Below are 17,654 nucleotides of genomic sequence, written 5' to 3'. Positions count from 1 at the left end.
GTCCCTCTGTCCCTCTCCTTCCAGTTCCACTGGGGACCTGTGTGGAAGAGGTCTGTTTGTTGGAACGCTGGGTTTTTATTCAAACAGTAGCATCACAGGAAGTCTGTAGTCCTTCTGTTCCTGGGCTGAGTTAGGAGTAGGTTACTGTGATTTGTTTTGAAAATTCCAGAAAAGATCAAACTGGCCTTTAAATGTAATCTATGGCTGGACCAAACACATTTCTGCACTGCAATTTGTTAGTCTTTAAACTGAAATCCTCCTTAGAAACATTGAACTTTTTGGTTGTAATGTTGGTTGTAAAAGTTGTGTAGGTTTGAATACTTTTGTCATCCTTAAAAAAGAAACATCTTTGGATAATCTGAGATCAGAGACATTAATAGTCTTTTTGTTTTTGTTATTTGAAGTCTTTGTCATAAATTGCACACAATAAAAATTTAAATGAGACTAAAAGTAGGAAATTAGAAGGGGGTACAAACCAACATTACAAAATCTAAAACACTTTTACAAACCTAAAGACAAATTAACATTTCAGAAAACAATTTAACAAGATGCAAAACATTTTTACAAGTACTGAAACAAATTTACATTTCAGAAAACAAATTAATATTTCAGAAAACAATTTAACAAGATGCAAAACACTTTTACAGGTACTGAAACAAATGACAAAATCAACCGGAAAGGGAATATACCAACGCCGAGACTGACCCGGAAGTCCAGTTCCATCTCCATTCTTCCCTTTTCTAGACCAGACCCCTTTACTGCAGGATCAACCTGAGTGTCCCAGTCCTGAAACGCTTCTCCAACCAGGAGGACACCAGGCCTGATTTTCGGCTGAGCAGGGAGTCTCTGGCAGTGCTGCTTAATCTTTTGCACCAGGATAGGCAACATGGATGGGGTGCTACTATTGAGACCCTGGTTTTTCTTTTCTGGCTGGCAAGTGGCACATCCTACAGAGTGGTCTGCAGAGTGCTTGGGATGCCTCGCTCTACTGTCCATCGCATTGTCCAGAGTTACAGAGGAGGTGGTGGCCATTTGTCACCAGGTCATCTACCTTCCAAAGACCCCTGAGGACTTGAAGGCAGTGTCCTGTGAGTTTGCAGGGCTGGACGCCACAGAGCTTTTCTTAAAGCTGTAGGTGCAATTGATGGCTGCCATATCCACTTCAGGTGTCCAAGCAGCCTTGATGGTCAGTGCTACAGGAACAGGAAACTCTTCCCTTCCATAATCCTGCTGGCAATTTCTGAGAGCCATTTTATTGACACGTATGTGGGCTGGCCTGGGTCAGTGCATGACTCTAGGGTGCTCCGCCACAGCCCACTGTACAGTTTATCCTCCTCCAGGGCATTTTATTCTTGCTGATGGAGGGTACCCATGCCTCCAATATCCACTCCCCCTCATCACTCCCTAGAAGAGGACAAGACAAGATGTGGGAGCCCAGCGCTTTAACAGCCATCATTCCAACAACACGCTCTATTATAGAGCGTGTTTTTGGAATGATGAAAACCAGATTCAGGGCCATCTTCCTGCAAGCGCTGGAGGTGCATGACACCTTTGTACCTCACGTAAGTCTTGACCTAGATCCATTTTTTATATACGTTATACATAATATATACAGGTCCTTCTCAAAATATTAGCATATTGTGATAAAGTTCATTATTTTCCATAATGTCATGATGAAAATTTAACATTCATATATTTTAGATTCATTGCACACTAACTGAAATATTTCAGGTCTTTTATTGTCTTAATACGGATGATTTTGGCATACAGCTCATGAAAACCCAAAATTCCTATCTCACAAAATTAGCATATCATTAAAAGGGTCTCTAAACGAGCTATGAACCTAATCATCTGAATCAACGAGTTAACTCTAAACACCTACAAAAGATTCCTGAGGCCTTTAAAACTCCCAGCCTGGTTCATCACTCAAAACCCCAATCATGGGTAAGACTGCCGACCTGACTGCTGTCCAGAAGGCCACTATTGACACCCTCAAGCAAGAGGGTAAGACACAGAAATAAATTTCTGAACGAATAGGCTGTTCCCAGAGTGCTGTATCAAGGCACCTCAGTGGGAAGTCTGTGGGAAGGAAAAAGTGTGGCAGAAAACGCTGCACAACGAGAAGAGGTGACCGGACCCTGAGGAAGATTGTGGAGAAGGGCCGATTCCAGACCTTGGGGGACCTGTGGAAGCAGTGGACTGAGTCTGGAGTAGAAACATCCAGAGCCACCGTGCACAGGCGTGTGCAGGAAATGGGCTACAGGTGCCGCATTCCCCGGGTCAAGCCACTTTTGAACCAGAAACAGCGGCAGAAGCGCCTGACCTGGGCTACAGAGAAGCAACACTGGACTGTTGCTCAGTGGTCCAAAATACTTTTTTCGGATGAAAGCAAATTCTGCATGTCATTCGGAAATCAAGGTGCCAGAGTCTGGAGGAAGACTGGGGAGAAGGAAATGCCAAAATGCCAGAAGTCCAGTGTCAAGTACCCACAGTCAGTGATGGTCTGGGGTGCCGTGTCTGCTGCTGGTGTTGGTCCACTGTGTTTTATCAAGGGCAGGGTCAATGCAGCTAGCTATCAAGAGATTTTGGAGCACTTCATGCTTCCATCTGCTGAAAAGCTTTATGGAGATGAAGATTTCATTTTTCAGCAGGACCTGGCACCTGCTCACAGTGCCAAAACCACTGGTAAATGGTTTACTGACCATGGTATCACTGTGCTCAATTGGCCTGCCAACTCTCCTGACCTGAACCCCATAGAGAATCTGTGGGATATTGTGAAGAGAACGTTGAGAGACTCAAGACCCAACACTCTGGATGAGCTAAAGGCCGCTATCGAAGCATCCTGGGCCTCCATAAGACCTCAGCAGTGCCACAGGCTGATTGCCTCCATGACACGCCGCATTGAAGCAGTCATTTCTGCAAAAGGATTTCCGACCAAGTATTGAGTGCATAACTGTACATGATTATTTGAAGGTTGACGTTTTTTGCATTAAAAACACTTTTCTTTTATTGGTCGGATGAAATATGCTAATTTTGTGAGATAGGAATTTTGGGTTTTCATGAGCTGTATGCCAAAATCATCCGTATTAAGACAATAAAAGACCTGAAATGTTTCAGTTAGTGTGCAATGAATCTAAAATATATGAATGTTAAATTTTCATCATGACATTATGGAAAATAATTAACTTTATCACAATATGCTAATATTTTGAGAAGGACCTGTATGCACCCTCTTTTAAATTGTTTTCAGGTCATAACAGCATGCACCATCCTCCACAACATCTGCCTTGGTGCTGGGGATGTCATGGCCCCAGAGGAGGCTGTAGAAGAGGATGAGGTCGGGACTGAGACATTCAGCATTGCTCTCTGGCAGGACCAGCTTTCAGCTGAGGTGTCTGCCCTGGAGGAGGTACCACCAGAACATGACTACTGTGTCAGCCAAGTATAATATTATAGATATGATTAATTTTTGAGGGGTATAACTAATATTTTGTGAGCACAATCTTCTAATTCTGCATTTTTGCCATTACATCTTAGTGATGTGGCAGCCGTCAATCCAGCCAGCCCTTTAAACCCACTTGATGGACGATGACGTGGACAGCGGAGAGAGGCATCACAAACATCTGCAGACCACCTGTGTGATGCTTCGCTCACCATCCAGAAAGACTAACCACAGGTCTCAGTTGCAGCATCCCATCCATATCTCTGACCTTGCGAGAGCTTTAGCCACACCGCCAGACTTTCTGTTCAGAAAGACATCTGCCTCTTTGTTCTGTTGAAGATGTTTTTCCAGGAACTGGTCACTCAGGTTGATCCTACTATCGCCATGGTAAATACTTGTACATAGTTTTATTTTATGCCTTTTGTTTCTTGTTATTTTGATCTGTTTGAATGTTCTTTTCTTCCCACATTCTGTTTAAAGTGCTGTTTGTATTTTTCATAATAAATTCTGTTTATAACTTTAAATGAAGTGGTGGCGCAGTTGGTAGCACTGTTGCCTTGCAGCAAGAAGGTCCTGGGTTCAATTCCTGGCCTGGGGTCTTTCTGCATGGAGTTTGCATGTTCTCCCTGTGCATGCGTGGGTTCTCACCGGGTACTCCGGCTTCCTCCCACAGTCCAAAGACATGCCTGTTAGGTTAATTGGTAACTCTAAATTTCCCTTAGGTGTATGAATGAGTGTGTGCTTGGTTGTTTGTGTGTTGCCCTGCGATGGACTGGCGACCTGTCCAGGGTGCACCCCGCCTCTTGCCCATAGACTGCTGGAGATAGGCACCAGCTACCCCGTGACCCACTATGGAATAAGCGGTAGAAAATGACTGACTGACTGACTAGAACACCTTAAAACTTTAAGAAACAATCGGAACAAAACTTAATATTTCTTTTATAGCACCTTATTTTGGTGCCATTCTTTCTAAGATGGAAAACAGTCTGTCCATTCTTTGTGCCCTCATGTCCTCCCTGATCAACTCCATCATCTCTGTCCCTCTTTCTTTTCTGACCCCTTCCTGCTGGCTCACTGTCTTCCTTCTCCATCTGGTTGACCACCGCTCCGCTTGGCCCTGGAGTGTCCTCAGGGATGGAGGCAATCAGGACAGGAGGTGTTGTGGAAGGCCTCTGTCCCAACACCTCATCCATAAGGACAAACCAGGGCCAAGTAGCAGCAGTGGGCTTTTCACTGACTCCCTCTCCTGACCCTGGATACTTGCAATCCTAAAGTTAGATGGAATAAAAAAAGAGTTGACTAAACAGAGAAACCAATAAGACTTTTAGAAATATTTTTTTATTTGTGTGTGACATGAGAACTTATGCACATACTTTATATTTCTTTTTCATATTGTCCCACTTTGTTTTGGGCCTGCAAAGAGGTGACCTTCCCCTGTTGGCCCATCTTCTCCAGAATTGTCCTAAACAAGCAAAAGGAAAGAGGGAAAACCAAAAGAAGTATGTTAAGTATCTTGCTTAATATCAGAGCAAAAATAAAGCCTTTTTTAATTTTACATTTGTCTTAATTTGAAGAAAATATTAAAATATTTCTCTGCAAATGTCTAAAACAAGCTCTTTCAAACTTTTAACTTCTTTACTGAGATTCACTTACATTTGGAGGTGTATTCCTCGTCGGGTTTACCTGGAATCAGAAATTATAATGCTAACTGAATTATAAATAAACGTTTAAAACATATAGCACATTTCTTCATCAAAAATGAATATTGGAAAGCTTATTTATTCTCAATCACACTCTCCAGCGATACAGTTGGATTACATAAAACTGTCCATTTATTCTGGTTAACCTTAATATCACCTGAAATGTTAAATTGATTTTCAGTAACAATTAAAATAATAACATAAACTGTTAGAAATTACTTGTGTTAAACGTTCACTTTGATGACTGCCAGCAGGAGCTTAGTGCTGGGAGTACGGTCATATATCTCAGCTCGCCTCACCGCCGGGAAGGCTGGCGAAGCAAGCCAGTTACTACGCCGGGAACAGAAAACTCCGAACACGTCGGAGCACGTTTGAAATTAAGCGATGTCTTGATAAATCAAGCCGATATTTCACGTCTACATAGTTATATTTCCGCACTAAAAACATTGTAGAAGTTAATTTGTGTCACAGAAAGTGTAATTTTTCACAATTTACTCACAGCTTTTGCCGCTATGGTCCGCCATGGCTTCCCCTGCTTGACCAATCCGCTTCGACCCGCAATGAATCATGGGAAATGATGGCCTGCGAAGGATACTCATGACCCATCCTTCAAATTGGGCAAAAGAAGGACACATTTGTCGGCCGCATTTGACGAAGTCTCAGAAGGATTCATGAATTGGGACAGCCTTCGTCGCCGCGCTGTAACGTAATCGGCCTAGAAATACGGCCTTCGAAGGATGCAGCCCCTGAATGACACACCCACTATGAGTGCAACCTCAGGGTCAGCATTGCCGTTGGTACATTACATTTCCGGTTGATTTTGTCAAATGTAAATTTGTTTCGGTACTTGTAAAAGTGTTTCGCATCTTGTTAAATTGTTTTCTGAAATGTTAATTTGTCTTTAGGTTTGTAAAAGTGTTTTAGATTTTGTAATGTTGGTTTGCACCCCCCCGGCCGCCGTACAGACCAGTGACTCGCCTTCATTCTCTGTAATATAATCTGTTCCCTTCAAGGATAACACTCATAGTCAAAGTGTTTGTCAGAAACTGGGACTTTCTCCCAAATAACAACAGTAGAACCGCATCCCATTGCTGTAGGGACGGCACCTTTTTGTTTTTGACACTTCACCAACAACAACTCTTAGGGGGTCCACCAGTCTCAACTATTTTAGTCAGCACAAGCATTCCTGGAATATACAGTATGCATTCAATCTATGAATTGCTCATATATGCCTATAAGATGTGTATAAAGCTCAAAGCAGGATTGCGAAGTTCACAGATGCAAGCAGGGAGTTGCATGGGGGGGGATTCCCCCCAACAGCTTCAAGCTCTGTACATTTGTTTTGGGAAGGTAACACTTAAACAGTCAGCAGTCGACAAACGTTTTAGAACAAAAGCCCACTCATGATGCAAGATAAAGCCTTCCGTCTAGTGTGGACGTGGGACGAGTAAGCCCCACCACGGTGGCTGAACCTCGGGGACTCCCCTGTCCATATATTGGGAAATGCATCTCTTTTTCTCTGTGTTTGACACTCTCTCTGCTCTTTTCACTATTTGTGTTTCATCTTCCTCTTTACTCTTATATCTGCTTTCCTCTTTCTAGATCAGTCTCTGCCTAAAGTGGAATCCTCTCGACAGTTTCTTCTCACCGCCGCCGAATGCTCACCTTTTGATTTTCCACAGAAAGGTGTAAAGTGTTTATCTAGGTCTCTTTTATTCTCTGTCTTCCTCCCTTCCTCGCTCTCTCTCTAACTCTGTTTCCCTTGGTGTCCCTCTGACACTGATGCATAAATGGCTTCATTATGACTCAGCCAGCAGCAGAAACCTATTGCACTCTGCTCTTTACAGTCCCCACAACCATCACACATGCTGTTTTGGCAGACCAATACCAAACAGTGTGGGTGTGTTGTCCAAGAAATGTGCCCATCTTCTCCCTGTGTGAATGAAATGGAAAGTGTGCATTTACCAGAAATGTAGGTTGCAGATTATTAGATTAAATAAATCATTTCTACAAATAACTAAGCAGCTTTTATTTTTTTGGTAAGGCTCAGTGAAAAGGAAGGGCACTGCAAAATATTAAGATTTAGTTTTTAACAGAAGAAGAGCATACATTCACCAGACTTTAACTATGATATACAGGGGCTCGTAAAAGTATTCATACCCCATGAGCATTGTCACATTACCACCATAAACATAAATATATTTTATTTGAATTTTATGTGAAAGGCCAAAACAAAGTGCTATACAATTGTGACGGTCCGCTGTGGTGAAAAGAGAATTATATATGATTTAAAACATTTAAAAAACTTAAAAAAAACTCAAAAGTGCGTTGTGCAAAAGTATTCAGGCCCCTTTACTCTGAGTGCAACCAATTGCCATCAGAAGTTGCCTGATAATTGCAAATGACTAAACAGAGTCCACCTGTGAGTAATCTAATCTCAGTACAAGAGAGAGAGAGTATTAAAAACAGGCCAGTTAATGAAATTATGCGAAACAAGGCTTACTTGGTTAGACAAGGCTTACTTGGTGGTGGGTATGTAAAGTCCGGAGGGAAAGTGAGCAAGCCACAGAGACTGAGGTTGGCAGGATCGGTGTGTTGTGTGGGAAAGTTTCTCCAGATGGTGAGCGTTGTTGGAGTGGACAGGCAGAGCATGGAGAGCGATTAGAGATTCTGCAATCTTGTCTGTGAGATCCAGGGAGACCTTTGGACTGAGGTAAAGTCATCGAATGTTTACCAGCTTGGAAGGAGACTGAACCACGGTGGGTAATTTAGGAAGGAGGTTCACTGACATCTAACCGGAAACGTGACAGGGCCTTAAAGGTGAATCCAGAGCAGGGTTTAGCTGACAGCAACCTTGGGAAGAACAGAGCAGGGAAAGGCAACCAACTGCTCAGGACACAGGCAAGAACAGAGCGAGGTTTGCAGGTCCGATTACCTCTCAGGTAGAGATAACAATCTGACGCCTCTTCCTAGGTCTCACCAGCTTTTAAGCTCCTAAATGGGGAACAGCTGTGCAGGTGCACCGGCCTGCCACACCCTGGTGGAGAGAATGAGAAAAAACACTACACCACACAACACTACCAACCTCCATACAGCCCCGTGGCCTGACATTAAGAGAATATTGGGGAGCAAACAGTATCATGACGTCCAAGGAACACACCAGACAGGTCAGAGATAAAGTTGTGGAGAACTTTAAAGCAGGCTTAGACTATTAAAAGATTTCCCAAGCTTTGAACATCTCCCCGAGCACTGTTCAATCCATCATCCAGAAATGGATAGAGAAAGGCACAACTGGAAACCTACCCAGACAAGGCCGTCCACCGAAACTTACAGGCTGAACAAGGAGAGCACTGATCAAAGATGCAGCCAAGAGGCCCATGGTGACTCTGGACGAACTGCAGAGATCTACAGCTCAGGTGGGGGAATCTGTCCACAGGACAACTATTAGTCGTGCGCTTCACAAATGTGGTCTTTATGGAAGAGTGGCAAGAAGAAAGCCATTGTTAAAAGAAAACCATAAGAAGTACCATTTGCAGTTTGTCTGAAACCATGTTGGGGACGCAGCAAACGTGGAAGAAGGTGTTTTGGTCGGACGAGACCAAAATTGGACTATTTGGCCAAAATGCATAACTAACACTGCACATCACTCTGAACACACCATCTCTACTCTCAAATATGGTGTGGCAGCATCATGCTCTGGGGGTGCTTCTCTTCAGCAGAGACAGGGAAGGTGGTCCGAGTTGATGGAAAGATGAATGGAGCCAAATGTAGGGCGATCTTGGAAGAAAACCTGATGAAGTCTGATGAAGACTTGAGACTCGGTCGTAGGTTCACTTTGCAGCAGAACAACGACCCTAAAATATAAAGCCAAGGCTACAATGGAATGGTTCAAAACATATTAATGTGTTAGAACGGCCCAGTCAAAGTCCAGACTAAACCCAATCAAGAATCTGTGGCAAGATCTGAAAACTGCTGTTTTACAAACACTCTCCATCTAATCTGACTGAGCTTTGCAAACCTGGTAGAGACATACGTTAAAAAAACGTGTAGCTGTAATAGCAGCAAAAGATGGTTCCACAAATTATTAACTCAGGGGGGGGGGCTGAATACTTTTGCACAATGCATTTTTCAGTTTTTGTTTGTAAAAAAAAAAGAAATCATGTATATTTTTTTCCACTTCACAATTGTAAACCACTTTGTGTTGGTGTTTCACAATAATTCCAATAAAATACGCAATAGCATTTCATACCTCCTGAGATTGTATGTGACATAAACAAAGTAGTGCATAGATGTGAAGGAGAAGAAAAGTGAGGCAGGTTTTAAAAAAAATAATCCCAAAAATAAAAATCCAGGGCAAACAATTGCCTTCACAAGCACAAAATTATTAAATAGTCCACCTGTGTGTAATTTAATCTCAGTATAACTCCAGCTGTTCTGTGATAACAAACAGATTCATGAAGACCAAGGGATAAACTAAACAGATCAAGGATAAGGTTTGTAAGTTTTAAAACAGGGTTATGTTATAAAAACAATATTCCAATCTTGAAACATTTAACAGAGAGCTATTCAACCTGTACTCGTACTCGTACTCGTCGTCTTCTGCTTCATCCGGGACCGGGTCACAGGGGCAGCAGGCTCAGTACAGGCACCCAGACGTCCCTCTCCCCAGAAACCTCCTCCAGCTCCTCCAGGGGGAGCCCAAGGTGTTCCCAGGCCAGCCGAGAGACATACAGGGGTTGGATAATGAAACTGAAACACCTGTCATTTTAGTGTGGGAGATTTCATGGCTAAATTGGACCAAACCTGGTAGCCAGTCTTCATTGATTGCACATTGCACCAGTAAGAGCAGAGTGTGAAGGTTCAATTAGCAGGGTAAGAGCACAGTTTTGCTCAAAATATTGAAATGCACACATTATGGGTGACATACCAGAGTTCAAAAGAGGACAAATTGTTGGTGCACGTCTTGCTGGCGTATCTGTGACCAAGACAGCAAGTCTTTGTGATGTATCAAGAGCCACAGTATCCAGGGTAATGTCAGCATACCACCAAGAAGGACGAACCACATCCAACAGGATTAACTGTGGACGCAAGAGGAAGCTGTCTGAAAGGGATGTCCGGGTGCTAACCCGGATTGTATCCAAAAAACATAAAACCACGGCTGCCCGAATCACAGCAGAATTAAATGTGCACCTCAACTCTCCTGTTTCCACCAGAACTGTCTGTCGGGAGCTCCACATGGTCAATATACACGGCCGGGCTGCTATAGCCAAACCTTTGGTCACTCATGCCAATGCCAAACGTCAGTTTCAATGGTGCAAGGAGCGCAAATCTTGGGCTGTGGACAATGTGAAACATGTATTGTTCTCTGATGAGTCCACCTTTACTGTTTTCCCCACATCCGGGAGAGTTATGGTGTGGAGAAGCCCCAAAGAAGCGTACCACCCAGACTGTTGCATGCCTAGAGTGGGGGTGGATCAGTGATGGTTTGGGCTGCCATATCATGGCATTCCCTTGGCGTGTCACTGCTAAGGACTACCGAACCATTCTTGAGGACCATGTGCATCCAGTGGTTCAAACATTGTATTCTGAAGGCGGTGCCGTGTATCAGGATGACAATGCACCAATACACACAGCAAGACTGGTGAAAGATAGGTTTGATGAACATGAAAGTGAAGTTGAACATCTCCCATGGCCTGCACAGTCACCAGATCTAAATTTTATTGAACCACTTTGGGGTGTTTTGGAGGAGCGAGTCAGGAAACGTTTTCCTCCACCAGTATCACATAGTGACCTGGCCACTATCCTGCAAGAAGAATGGCTTAAAATCCCTCTGACCACTGTGCAGGACTTGTATATATCATTCCCAAGACGAATTGACGCTGTATTGGCCGCAAAAGGAGGCCCTACACCATACTAATAAACTATTGTGGTCTAAAACAAGGTGTTTGCTATTTCTGGAATTATGCAGCTACAGGCATACATAAGTACATGTTGACCATCTGTCCATCACTCTGCAACTTTCTCCTACTACTCTCCAATTATGCATTATCTGCAATTATTGCTGCCATTAACTCACTAGTTTGTTTTGCTTCCTTACTGCTACAATACATCTAGCCTGTCATTCCTGCTTAGCTGTGACAACTTCCTGAAGGAGGCCATTGGCTGTTATTGTGGTCTAAAACCAGGTGTTTCACTTTCATTGTCCAACCCCTGTAGTCCCTCCAGCATGTGCTGGGCCGTGTCCTGGTCCTCCTCCCGGTGGGACAAGCTCTGTGTCTGCCTGGGACATCTCCCGAGGAAGGCGTCCAGGAAGCAACCGGTATAGATGCCTAAGCCACCTCAACTGGCTAATCTTGATTTGGAGGAGCAGCAGCTCTATTCCGAGCCCCTCCCAGATGGCCGAACTCCTCACCCTATCTCTAAGGGAGTGCCCAGCCACCCTGCGGAAGAAACTCATTTCAGCCGCTTGTATTTGGGATTTCATTCCTTCGGTCATGACCCAAGGTTCATGGCCATAGATGAGGGTAGGAACGTAGACAGACAGGTAAATCGTGAGCTTCGCTTTTCGGCTAAGCTCTTTCTTCACCACAACGGACCAGCACAGCTTCCATATTACTGCGGCAGCCGCAGTGCACCATCTGTTGATCTCCTGCTCCATTTCCCCTTCACTCGTGAAGACCCCAAGATACTTGAACTTCCCCACTAGTGGCAGGAACTCCCCTCCAAACTAAAGAGGACAAGCCACCCTTTTCCGGTCGAGAACCATGGCCTTGGACTTGGAGGAGCTGATCTTCATCCCAGCCGCTTCACACTCGGCTGCGAACCGCCCCAGTTTATGCTAGGTCTTGGCTAGAGGGGGCCAGCAGGACCACGTCATCTGCAAAAAGATGAGACGAAATCCACTGGTCCCCAAACCAGAGCCCCTCCAGCCCTTGGCTGTGCCTAGAAATCCTGTCCATAAAAGTTATTAACAGGACCGGTGACAAAGGGCGGCCCTGCCCAAACATGCACTGGGAACAAGTCCAACTTAGTGCCGGCAATGCAGACCAAGCTGCCGCTCCACTTGTACAGAGACTGGATGGCCTCTAATAAAGTGCCCCAGACTCCGTACTCCTGGAGCACCCCCTACAGGGCACCACAAGGGACACAGTCGAATGCTTTCTTCAGGTCCACAAAACACATGTGGACTGGTTGGACAAACTCCCATGAACCCTCGAGTACCCTGCAGAGGGTGTAGAGCTGGTCCAGTGTTCCACAGCCGGAATGAAAACCACACTGCTCCTCCTGAAGCGGTATGTTTGTACCAGTCAACCGCCTCAAGAGTCCCACAAGCCAACCACAGACGGCTTGTGGATGGCTTGTGGGACTCAACCCATCATTCGAAAATGGAAATAATATGGCACAACTGCAAACATAACAAGATATGGTGGTCCACCTCAACTGACAGGCTGACCAAGGACAACATTAATCCAAAACAGCCATAATTAGAAAGAAGAACATATCCAAAAATAGTAATAAATATTGATACTATATATACAGGTTGTCAGGTTTAACCAACCTAACAATATTTATTAACATCACAAAAAGAAAAGAGAGACAAAGTATTAGGTATTTTACTCGCTTTGCGAGGAGAAACGGTCAAGATGTGCTCAGTTACAGATCTCGCACCGCTCTGAAGCCTATCCGACCGCTTCCTCTTTTTATTGTCTTTCGGGGGTCCCTAGTTTACAAAAACATTGTTCTCTAAAGGATGGGGGAAAACAACAGCTGCATCGTAAACAGGTCATAAACAGCTTTATACATTAACAACACATTTCCACAGTCCCCTTTCAGCTTCCAGGGCCAGTTGTGCCTTTTGTTGAGTGTAATCAGCCTTCATCTTTATGACCTCCTCAACTGGACTGCTTCCTTCTCTGCTAGTTCAGCTCCATTTATTATCCTGCAGACAAACTCATCACATCCTTTCTCACACATACATCATGAAAGGTTATGAGATCAAATAGTCAAGATAAGAATAGGAGAAAATATAAGATAAATCTATATTCAATTATTCCAACATTTCCCCCCTGTATATCTTATATCTGCTCATATTCTCATATCACTTAACAGCCACTTCTGTCAAGTGATATTCTCATATCACTTAACAGCCACTTCTGTCAGATTTTTTCATGAGTACAAAGACAATTATACTCAGAGGTACTTACTGACATTTAAATAACAATCATATAGAAATGGATCTGCGTACAGGTCAGAAAAGTGGTCAGTCCCATCCTCGCCATCTTCATCATCCTGATGTTTAAATAACGGATAGAGTTGTGTAACTCTGTCTTCCATAGGAGAAATAGCTGTGGTGATAAGACGGTTAAGCAGAGTACAAAAGCAGGGAATTCAACAATATCCACACAATGTCAAAATTGCAGCAAACACCGCAAAGGAAATTATTACTCATGATACTAAAATTTTATACTTCCCAAACATATCCAGCCAGGAGTCCCACATCGAGGCGTCTACTCCATAATGCTCTTTCATTTTGCCATTTAGAGATCTCAAACCCTCTATGGCTTTCATTTGGCTGCCATCAGCCAGCAGCAGTGTTGTTAGGTGTGAATGTGCAACATTTTTCTCCGAAAATAGCACAGACTCCTCCTTTTTCAGATAACAACATGTCCAAAGCAATTCTATTCTGGAATGCCATCAGGGAAGTTGAAGCCAATCGGTCATGGACAATTCAAACCCACTTTGTGTCCAATTTCCTAGTTTTTGTACATTGTAGTGGATATAGATGATCCTGTCTACGTTTCTGTTCAACGTACACCACCAACAGATACTTGATTCAAATCCTGCAGCTACTTGATCAGTTAATTTATATTCATCTATAGCATCTATGTATGTAGAGTCTCCCTCAGTCTGCCAAGCTGCTTCTTTGCACTTCCTATCACACCAATCATGTGGATTTAACACTAGATAGTTCATCTGTTACTTCATCTACTAACATAGGATATAACAATAAAGTAATTAAGCACAGAGTCCTGTTACTTTTGAAGGTGATCAATCAAACAACCTGTCGTCATCACACCACCACCAAATGTCTCCTCTAGAGACTGGTTTAAAACACTTATTTACTTTTACAATTGTAATACACCATACTGCAATGAGATTTCCCAATTTATTACCTCTCTCTGTCATATTTATACAGGTATAGTTTCCAGTGGTGACTCGCTTATGGAAAACTGATTTATCCTTATCTGCTCTAATTACAGGAAAAACAGAATCCTTGTGCTAACACATTTCATTAGGATTAGTTTGATTCATTACTTCTATCACATAGGGTTGTGGTATCACAGCTGGAATTATTTATAATAAAAGCCTTGAACCCAAACACACAACACAATCTCCTTTAGTCATGTTAGCCGCTTGTTCTACCATCAATAACCAGTTATTATTTGTTCCTGATACTCCAGTAATAACCTGGAACTAGTCATCTGTGGTTAACTTTCCTAACATAATTTTTACTCTCTTCACTTTGTTACCTGGATTACATTATCAGCTTTATGGAACTTAAACAACTTCTTTTGATGACTAGCATAAGCAGTGGTGCACCACTCTGGTGTCCAATTATTTCTTTCATCAGCTACCATCATGGACCATGAGGTGTCTCTTCTATCATTAGTTAAGTACCATTTATAACTTCTATAATCCTGTCCTTTCCTTCCTCATTTGGTCAAGCTAATGAGTGGGATCAGCACCACAGCTATGGTTTTAGATTTCATGCACACTTGAATACCATAAGTATAAGAAATTTGTTTAGTGCACATAGTTAGGTTATCTTGACTGGTTCCCAGAAGTACCAGAAAAATAAAAAAATCAATATGAGGAAAAAATATATATAACCACCCAGCATCGGAAAGCATCCATCTAGAAATCATTTTGGCTGAAATTTTCACTCCTCTAAATGGTTCCAGTGTCTTAATTGTCTTCACTGACTTTCAGATCTCTCCAGACTCTAAATGTCTGGGTCCACCCTATTATCAGTCTATAAATCACTTCCCCTGACGGAGCTTTCAACCAAAATGATCTTTTTACAATGTGTAAGGTGAATCCAGGTTGATCTCTCAGTTATTTTTACTGCCCTTGCAGTGGTTAATAATACCTAATATGGATCCTCCCACTTAGGTGAAATACCAATGCTTCTTCTTTACACTCCTTATTAACACCCAGTCCCCTGGTTTCACTAGTTAGTTTTCCTGCTGCGAAATAGAACATTCCTCATAGCTTAAATTTATTTCTGTTGCTTTTCTAACATACTCCTCATATAATCAACTAGATTAGCTTCTTCATCTAACTCCCACTTATTTTTTAACTGTGGTAATCTGTATGGTCTTCCAAATAACATTTCATAGGGTGTTAACCCTGAGGTGCTTGTAATGTTTAGTTGGAAATAGTTCTATCCATTTAGAAAATGCATCTATAACGACTAAACAAAACATTTTCCCTTCACTGTGATTTACCTCAATAAAATCCATATGAATTGTTTGAAAAGGGTATCTTAGTTTTGAAAATTGTCCCCTTCATGGTCTTAAATTCCCTTGTGGATTATGTTTTACACATGCTAAACATGTTTTACAAAAACGTTTTTTAATAAGAATCTTTAGAATTTAATCAATATGTTATATAATATTAATATATCTGTCCTACTATTCCCCCCTGTTGAGACATTATGAAACACGATGGCTCAAATATTGCTTCCATTTATATAGGTTCTTTGGTAGGACAGGTTTATTATCTGGTCAAATATACAGGTCCTTCTCAAAATATTAGCATATTGTGGTAAAGTTCATTATTTTCCATAATGTCATGATGAAAATTTAACATTCATATATTTTAGATTCATTGCACACTAACTGAAATATTTCAGGTCTTTTATAGTCTTAATACGGATAATTTTGGCATACAGCTCATGAAAACCCAAAATTCCTATCTCACAAAATTAGCATATCATTAAAAGGGTCTCTAAACGAGCTATGAACCTAATCATCTGAATCAACGAGTTAACTCTAAACACCCGCAAAAGATTCCTGAGGCCTTTAAAACTCCCAGCCTGGTTCATCACTCAAAACCCCAATCATGGGTAAGACTGCCGACCTGACTGCTGTCCAGAAGGCCACTATTGACACCCTCAAGCAAGAGGGTAAGACACAGAAAGAAATTTCTGAACGAATAGGCTGTTCTCAGAGTGCTGTATCAAGGCACCTCAGTGGGAAGTCTGTGGGAAGGAAAAAGTGTGACAGAAAACGCTGCACAACGAGAAGAGGTGACCGGACCCTGAGGAAGATTGTGGAGAAGGGCCGATTCCAGACCTTGGGGGACCTGCGGAAGCAGTGGACTGAGTCTGGAGTAGAAACATCCAGAGCCACCGTGCACAGGCGTGTGCAGGAAATGGGCTACAGGTGCCACATAGGAATTTTGGGTTTTCATGAGCTGTATGCCAAAATCATCCGTATTAAGACAATAAAAGACCTGAAATATTTCAGTTAGTGTGCAATGAATCTAAAATATATGAATGTTAAATTTTCATCATGACATTATGGAAAATAATGAACTTTATCACAATATGCTAATATTTTGAGAAGGACCTGTATGTTTAGGTTTGCACTCAGACCTCACAAACTCGCCCCTCCTAATATGCCCCTATTCTCACTCCAGAGGGGGCCCCTATGACCGCCTCTTGGTTCCTCAACCATTTTAGACAAACTCTAGTTCAATGCAATCTGCCCCCCAGTCGGTTTCCAAGACGTTCATTTAGAATAGGACCAGCGACTACTGCAGCTGCTCAAGGAGTTTCAACAGCTTCTCTTCAACAACTCGGCCGCTGGTCATCTTCAGCTTTCTCATCTTACGTTCGTCCAGACTTCCAGTCAGTGTTAAATGCTCAACGATCTCTCAGTTCTTAGGTAGGACTTCTCACATTGTCTGGTGGTGGATGGCCTCTAATTAAATTAATTTATCTTCTTAGATAAAGATCTCCCTATCTAACTTCATCTCATTTCTTTAAGGTCCGCTACCTCCAGTATTCATCAGTCATCAGTCAAACATTTCTCTATTCCTCGTCGACTCCTCATTCTTCTTTTCAACAGGTACATTTATCTTATCATGCTCTCTCTTTATCTTTCTAATGCTTTTACAGTCTTATCTATCTCTCCCATGCTATCTCTGCATAACGCATTCATCATCTTGAAGTCTACGCGGCTCGAGTCGTCACCTCTTTTGCCTGGGAACACCACTGCTTTATTTCCAATGTGTCTGTTCACAGTACACATAATCATTTTTACAGAGATAATACAAAGAAGAAAGGGTCTTCTATCTTTTCAAAACAAATATTTTGGTTTGAGAAGTACAAATCAACCCTGAAACCAAGAAAAGTTTATTTAGAAAACAACTCTGAGGATTTTGGAAGTGAAATCCAGATATGAGCTATTTCTCAACAACTAACACCAGTTGCAGTTATTACAAAT

General features: G+C 42.5%; 1 long non-coding RNA gene across 1 annotated transcript; it reads left to right on the top strand.

The window, feature by feature from the left end:
* Positions 1-1,518: 1,518 nt before the first annotated feature.
* On the top strand, positions 1,519-3,597 carry LOC124873549. Its single transcript, XR_007039573.1, has 3 exons — positions 1,519-1,562; positions 3,251-3,409; positions 3,538-3,597. It is a non-coding gene; the product is annotated as an uncharacterized LOC124873549 (long non-coding RNA).
* The last annotated feature ends 14,057 nt before the right edge of the window (positions 3,598-17,654 follow it).

The sequence above is a fragment of the Girardinichthys multiradiatus genome, chromosome 9, assembly GCF_021462225.1.
Source record: "Girardinichthys multiradiatus isolate DD_20200921_A chromosome 9, DD_fGirMul_XY1, whole genome shotgun sequence".
Lineage (NCBI taxonomy): Eukaryota > Metazoa > Chordata > Actinopteri > Cyprinodontiformes > Goodeidae > Girardinichthys > Girardinichthys multiradiatus.
Note: the sequence above shows the minus strand (reverse complement) of the source record. Positions and strands in the feature narration are given on the sequence as shown.